Genomic DNA, 8438 nt, shown 5'->3' on the forward strand with positions numbered 1-8438 from the left:
ATATATATATGCATGTGTGTGTGTGTATGCGTGTGTGTGTATGAATATGTATATGAAAATATATATGCATGTATGTGTGCGCGCGTATGTATGTATGTATGCATACCACTGAAATGCCAATGATTGAGAAAAAAGGACGTTGAAAGGAGAAAATTGAGTCTTTTACATGGCGGATGTGGTTTATGATATTTTGTAGTGTTTGAGACGATTACGTTAACTTATATTTATGAGTGTACATGATGACATACATTCAACAATAAAGATATACAATGAGCACTAGTAGTTCAAAAGAACAATAAATATGCCAAATTGGTGAGTGAGTCTTGAAAGACTGCATTGAAGAAAGTAAAAGATGGATAAAGCGAAAAATGAAGATGATTATTGTATTCAATGCTGCAGACTGGGTCAAGTTATGAAATGAATTTCTTGGGTTTCTCGGATACAGAGCTGCTAAAGAAACGCATTGCTGAAGTCATGAGTCACTTCGACCCAGATGAAGTTAAATAAAGACGAACCTGTTTCAAGAAGAATTAGTATCAATCGGCAATAGGTATTCAATAGGTAATCGCGATGTAATGCAGCAACTTCGGAAAATAGCATTACATTATTAAATAGTTAGTGGGCAGAAATTTCCTGACCTTGTCTTGCAACAATGTCTTTCCTAGAACACTGATTACGTTACAAGAATTACTAAAATGTAGACAATGGCTTCTGAATTTGTCCGATATTTTAATTTTGTCTGTCAAAAGGCGGTGAGCTGACAGAGCTGTCAGCACGCTGGGCAATATACTTAGCAGCGTTTCGCTCACTTTTACGTCGTCCTGAGTTCAAATTTCGCCGAGGTCAACTTAGTCTTTCATCCTTTCAGAGTTGATGAAATAAGTACCAGTTGAGTACTGGGGGTCGATGTAATCGACTAGCCCCTTCCCTATAGTAGAAAGGATAATTTTTTTCCGGTCAAGATGCCGCTGGATGACAAAATCAGAGCACCAGACAACTTGGGTTGTAGCATTTAACTGGGTTATATAACGTTTCGAGTTCAAATCTTTCTGAAGACTAATGTGCTCTTCATTTCTCTGGTGATTATAAAATATCTACTTGCTAAATACTGAGGCCAATTAAATCTGTTATACTTCATTTGAACAAAATCGTTTCTTTAGAATATAAGAAATCATTATCTTACCTGATTTTGAGGGCATTGAATTGGCAAACTTGTTAGAACAACTCATTAACTACCTCACAGTATTTAGTCAGTTATTGCCTCTTATCCTTTACTTGATTCAATTATTGGATTGCGGAGATGCTGAGACACAGTCCTGAAAGGTTTAGCCGAACAAATCGACCCCAGAACTTATTTTGTAAGCCTAGCAGTTATTCTATCGGGCTGTGTTGCCAAACTGCCAAGTAACAAATGAAAACATAAAAAAACCAACGCCAGTTGTCAAGAGGTGGTGGGGGACAAACACAAAGACACGCATACATAAGTATGCGCATGGCTTCTTTCAGTTTCCGTCCACCAAATCCATTTTGTAAGTGGATTTAGTAGACGAGGTTTTAGAAGAAGACATTTATCTAAAGTGGATTAAGTAGACTGGACTTTAGTAGAAGACATATATGTAAGGTGCCATGCAGTGCAATTTGAACCCATGTGGTCGAGAAGCAAACTTCTAATCAAATAGCCACGTCTGCGCCATATTCCTGATATTTTATATGAAGGTAGTTTGTGGGGTCCGGTTCAGTATGATAAGATCGTGGGATTAATTCTTGAACTGGGTATTACGTTATGTTCCTGAGCAAAGCGGTTTATTTCACGTTACTCTAGCATAGTAAGATGAAAATTAATACCAGCAGGATGCTGACGCAGCTGTTTCTCTCTGCAGGTGTCACATCCTCGCTGTTTCTCTCGATTTAGAGTAAGAACACCGAGAGGAAGCGTGTCTGTCTTCTCATAACTATGTAGACGCCTAAAACAATTAGCAAAAGCATTGTACAGGCTACCAAGTCATAGTTATTTATCTTTTATCTTTTGCTTGTTTCAGGCATTCGACTGCGGCCATGCTGGGGCATGACCTTGACGGATCTAGTCAAACAGATCAGCCTAGTACTTATTTCAAAATTTGGTTGTTACTGTATCGACCTCCTTGCCAAAACACTAGGTTACAAGGACGTAAACAAACCGACACCGTTTATCAAGCGGCGGTGGCAGGACAAGCATAAGTAGAAAGACCTAAACACACGTGTACAAACATATATATATATATATATATATATATATATATATACAACGAGTCCCACACAATTTCCGTCTACAAATTTTCTAACAAGGTATTGGTTGGCCCAGGGCTACAGTAGAAGTCATAGCGGGGCCAAAACAACCCAAAACCACATGACTACAAAGCGAACCCCTTCACCACATAGCCATACCAACGCCTATATAAGCAATAATACATCAAATCGTGGCACAAGAGTAGATCTGTTTTTCTTTTAATTATTTCCTGCAGTTTGGGGATGAGGGACCAAGTCGATTACATCGACCCTAGCGCTCAACTGATACTTTATCGACTCCGAAAGAATGAAAGGCAAAGTCAACCCCGGCAGAATTTGAACTCAGAACGGTAAGCATTTCTTCTAGCGGACTAACGATTCCGCGAGCTCAGCGCCTTAGTTCCTGGTAAATATTACCATGTAATTAGCAATTAGTCTACTTGAAGGTGCATGGCTCTGTGGTTAGAGTGTCGGTCTCACAATCATAAGGTAATAAGTTAGATTCACAGACCGGACTGTGAGTTGTGTCCTTGAGCAAGACACTTTATTTCATATTGCTCCAGTTCAATCAGATGTAGAAATAAGATGTGACGTCACTGGTGCCAAGCTGTATCAGCTTTTGTCTTTTTCTTCGATAACATCGGTGGCATGGAGAGAGGAGGCTGGTATACATGGGCGACTGCTGGTCTTCCATAAACAACCATGCCCGAATTTGTGCCTCGGAGGGGAACTTTGTAAGTGCAATACCATGGTCATTCATGACCGAGCGGTGGGTCTTTAGTCTGTGCCAACAAAAATGCTTATAATAATCTAAAATCCACCACCAGCTCAAGGGTTCGCAAATGCATAAAACTTGAGAATTATTCGGAGTTGATTCCAATCCCATAACGTCTATATCAGTAACCTACCTGTTGCTTACTCTTGCCCTGCAACTTTCCGTCTTTCCAAATCATATGTAATTAGAATATTTCGTCTTTTATGTTTCACTTTTTGTTTCCTCTTTCAGACTTACCATTCCTGTTCGTTTTTATTATTCAATTCTTTAACTGCTCTCTTAATCTTTTATGCACGTCTCTTTAACTCTCTTATATGAATATTCCTTATACATCTCTTTTCTTTCCTCTCCTATTTCTCCCCTCTCTCTCTCTCTCTCTCTCTCTCTCTCTCTCTCTCTCTCTCTCTCTCTCTCTCCTTCTTCCTTTCTGTCTCCAACATTTTCTACACTTTACATCGAGCACACGCATTTTCTTATCTCTTCTTTCTTCTGTGCCTTATCAAATGTTCAACCTTTTGTTTGATATGCTAACCTTATCGTTTTTGTTACGCCAGTGTTGCTTACGTAGGCCTAAAAAACCGAAGGGGGTTAGTCGCTGTTATTTTTGTTGCTGTTGTTGTTCTTCTTTATCTACTACTACTACTACTACTACTACTACTACTACTACTACTACTACTACTACTATAATTCTTTCCTAAATATAGACTTAACATTAAAAGAAAAAAAGCAGTCACACATACACATACACATGTATATACACACAGACATAACATACATACACACATATACATTCATGCATACACACACGCGCGCGCACACACACACACGCACACACACACACACATACATATATATATGCGTATGTGCACGTGTATGTATGTATATATATATATATATATATATATGTATATATATATATATATATATATATATATATATATATATATATATATATATACCAGTCTATGTTTGCATATGTGCGTGTATGTGTACGCCTGTGTATGTATTTGTATATGTGTATGTGTGTGTCTCTGTGTGTGTATGTGTTTTTGTGTGTGCGCGTACGCGAGACATACTGAGGGGGCAAGAGAGCACACAATTATTTATGTCGGGCCGCCATGTGAGAAATACATTGATTACCGCATCTCATGGCCACATATTTAAGTAGTTAGCAATCAACATGATAACGTGAAAGACGCGGAAGTGAAATGATCGTGGCAACGACTTCAGCCTTCATTTTGATCAGCGCTGCTATGGCGGTATATGGTCATTATTGTTTATTCCTTAGGCTGAATGTTAACGTTACAACGGCTGAAAACCTTTTAACGGCATAAACTCAAATGTAAAGAGATGAGCTCAAGAATGGCTATTGTGGCTACCAAATTCACTTCGCAATCATATGGTTCCTGAATTGAATTAACTTCACTTTGAAGTATTGTGAAGGAAACTGATCTGGCAGAGACTGTGAGGAAGCCCGTTCGATGGATTGTATTGGTTCTTGATTGACAGACTTAATTCAATATTCAATTTAATACTACTTTCGGCTCTTGGTTGCCTTTAGCGGAATCTTATCAGCTATATCTAATATATGTATATGAGTGTGTGCATTTGTGTTTAAGTGCGCGCGCATGTAAATATGTATGTATGTATATATATGAATGTGTATGTGTGAGTGTGCGATTGTATGTGTGTAGTTATTATTTTACTTGCTTTAGTCACTGGACTGCGGCCATATTGGGGCACTGTCTAGAATTTTAAGTCTACTATCTATTCTATTGTTTTTTTTTGTTTAGAGGGATGTATAGAAATGAACACTCCGGTTGTCAAGTTGCGGAACTGAGACAAACAATAAAAGATGCCAACACACAAACGCGCGCAAAAGATGCACACAAATGCGCGCGCAAACGATGCACAAAAATGCGCGCGCAAAAGATGCACACACACACAGACACACGCACATACTCTCACATATGTACACACACATACTAAACACATTTTATTTTTTTCCCTCTCTCTCTCTCTCTCTCTCTCACATACACAGATATACATAAACGACGGGTTCCCACAGTGTTTTCGTCATCCAAATTCAGTCACAAGGTAATGATTTAAGCGGGGTTAAAATGAGAGACAATTGCTGAATGTCCAACACATGCGCCGACATATTCGCTTTCAGCCTCCAAAATGCCTTCCCCAGACAAAAGACTTTGAGAGTTTCAAAGCTGATTTAATGAACATCATCAAGAAGGCAAAATTTCGGGATCGTCCCACCCACTTCTTAAACGCTTTAAACAGCTACATAGTACAAATCAAAGAATCATTCTCGCCCACAATACAAAGAACATTTATGAAGCCCTCCCACGCATACATGACATCTTATGAATCCAATCATCAAAACATATAAGAAAAACCCACATCTCTTCATACAACGATGTAAACACTGAAGCAAAAGACCTAAAGGATCATGTGGAATACCTCGTCCCCTACCTATATCACGCTTCAAGACCATAAGCCCAACATCTTTTCTAATCTTAAATGTAGGCAAATTGACGTTTACAAGAGCAAAATAGGCATTGTTAATATGTGTATTCCTGACGCCATCAAATCACGGCTACGGGAATTGATCCAATAGTATTACAGCACCATAGTAATCAATTGGTCACGCGGTATCAAAAATAAAGCAGCCTGTAAATTCATCCAATTCGACATCATGAATTTCAACTCTTCAATATCGAAATCCCTCATACAAAGGGCCTTTGAATTTGGTTAGCAATTCACCCAAATTAGCGATCTCAATATCAGGATTAACATGGGCGTTAGAAAGGCAACTTGGTCTACAATAATTCCTACGAAGCAGGTGATCCACTGTTCACCGTGTCTATGACAAGCTATTAGCCCAATAGGGATGGGGCATTCTGAGCCGATCATGGTGTCTTAAACATTTTTGTCTGAAGCAAAGGATTTTTTCTCCATGGCTAACTGTAGTGTGAAAGTCTTTTATGGATTCAAGTATCTCCAAAATATATTTCAAATGGTATTAATTTTAATTGCTTTCGGTCACCACTTGGAACTTCTTAGCACACACACACATACACACACACACACACACATATACACACACACACACACACACATATATGCACCCACAACTGAATGGACAAACGAAAGAAAGTGAAACTCGACACATTTGGCAGGAATTATTTAATAACAGTTTGACTCACTTCCATATGACTCGTCAACAGGCTCGTCAAGTATCCAGAGAAGGGTTTATATATACACACACATATGATACCTATATATATATATATATATATATATAGGTATCAAGTTAGAGGGGTTTAATACCTCTAAGGGATAATTAAATCCAGAGTCGCTCCTGGTTATTAGCTGAGTAGGTACAGTCTTATATAAGGTTGTACGGTAGCAGGTGGTTCGGTTGGTAAATCGGAGTTTAGGCTATATAGAAGAAGAAAATGGATATAATAAGAATGGGAAACACGTGGAAAAAAATGTGCTTAATTAAACTAGGAAACCCGCACCTAAATAATACTCACCCTGCCGTAAATACCCAACGAAACTAACCAATCTACCACAAGCAAACCTCTACTTAGGGAATTTACCGGCGCAAAAGCAAAACTTTAATGTGAGAATTACCACTTTATTTACATTACCGTCACATATGTATCAATTATTTTCGCATCCTAACCGATGCATCTATCGATATTCGCATTCTAAAGAGATTTACTTAAACCAGTAAATTGAAACGATCGTAAATGCTACCCTCATCACTGCTTCTTCCTTCTTTGTTATCTATTTTATTAAAGACATACCAGCGAAAATCACGAGTTTCCCATTGTAATTATATCCATTTTCTTCTCATATATATATATATATAATATAAATAGTATACACACACGCATATATATATAATATATATGTGGTCTTCATGGGCATATTCCTCGCAGGAAGCCTCTCCTCACCACGAGGCATAAACACACTTGAAAGGTGACGACTAAATTTTTATCAGACAAAAAGGTAAAGGTGTTGCTTCGGCTTACCATGTTACATGATTGAAATTCAATAGAACGTCTGTGGGGTGTTTTGAAAAAGAAGATTGAAAAGAAAAAAAAACCCACGATGGAACACAGTTGAAAGACATTCATTTAGGGTGAATGAAGGTCGATTTCATTGGTTATATGCAGAAATTTAGTCGATTCTATGCCCAGAAGACTTAATGCAGCCATTGAAAACAAGGGTGGTCACATTAAATATTGAATATAGCAAATAATCCTTCAGGGTATACATATTTCTGTATCGTTTGAAAATTAAGATTTCGTTCATATCTTTCAAAATGTTTATTACTTTGTGTTCCAAATTTGTATAATGTTTGCATGTCTAATATATTTTATACAATATAAATTTCGTTTGATTTCCTTTGATATTATCAGACTAATGATAATTTTACTGCAATTTTTTAGTGTCTAAACTAAATATAAGATTTGCATATTATGACTCTCAGAACCTTTCCATTTTTCAATATGACCCTCGCATCACATATCTGCCAGTGTCTAGAATCTGTTATCAGTATCTATGCCTTATACTCGTCTGACCTACTCCATCACTCTCTAATTGTTTTTATTGGTTTCAAAACCAACTCAAGTGTCTTACATATGAGAATTCATTGCTCTTAATTTCCAAAACTGTTGTTACTGAAACAATGATAGCTACTCCTCTGGCAGCCGGCTCGTGTCTCTATTACGACAGCTTGAAAACCCACTTGAGATGTGTGGTTATTTACGTATATGTGTGCTTATGTATCTGCGTTTTGCGGAAAACTGTCTGTGTCATGAATATATTTACATATATAGAAATACACACACAAAAAAAAAAAAACAGACAAATATACACTCATGCGCGTTGTGAACGATGTGTGTGGTGGGGTATGAGCAAGTGTATAATTTTACTAAATAGACACATATACTATATACACATATCAAAATAAACCGCTAATACAAATAAGGTAGATGACGTGAGGATCATTCTTTCGCTATACATACAAACAGACTCATGATCTCTCTACACAGGTGTGTCTAACGCTTTAACTGCCTTTCTTGTCGTTCGTCGTTCTTGCTCTCTCTCTCTCTCCTGCGTTCTCTATCTATCTCTATGTATGTATGTATGTATGTATGCATGAATGTATATATGTATGCATGCATGTTTAAACGTATGTATGTGTATATATGTGCGTATGTAAGTATGCATGCATGTACGTATGCATGTACGTACGTATGTGTATGTATGTATGCATACATGTACGTATGTTATCAGTTTCATTTCTGCATGTATGTATGTACGTACGTATGTATATATATATGTATGTATGTATGTATGTATGTATCTA

The sequence above is a fragment of the Octopus bimaculoides genome, chromosome 2 (assembly GCF_001194135.2).
Source record: "Octopus bimaculoides isolate UCB-OBI-ISO-001 chromosome 2, ASM119413v2, whole genome shotgun sequence".
In the NCBI taxonomy this organism is placed as follows: domain Eukaryota; kingdom Metazoa; phylum Mollusca; class Cephalopoda; order Octopoda; family Octopodidae; genus Octopus; species Octopus bimaculoides.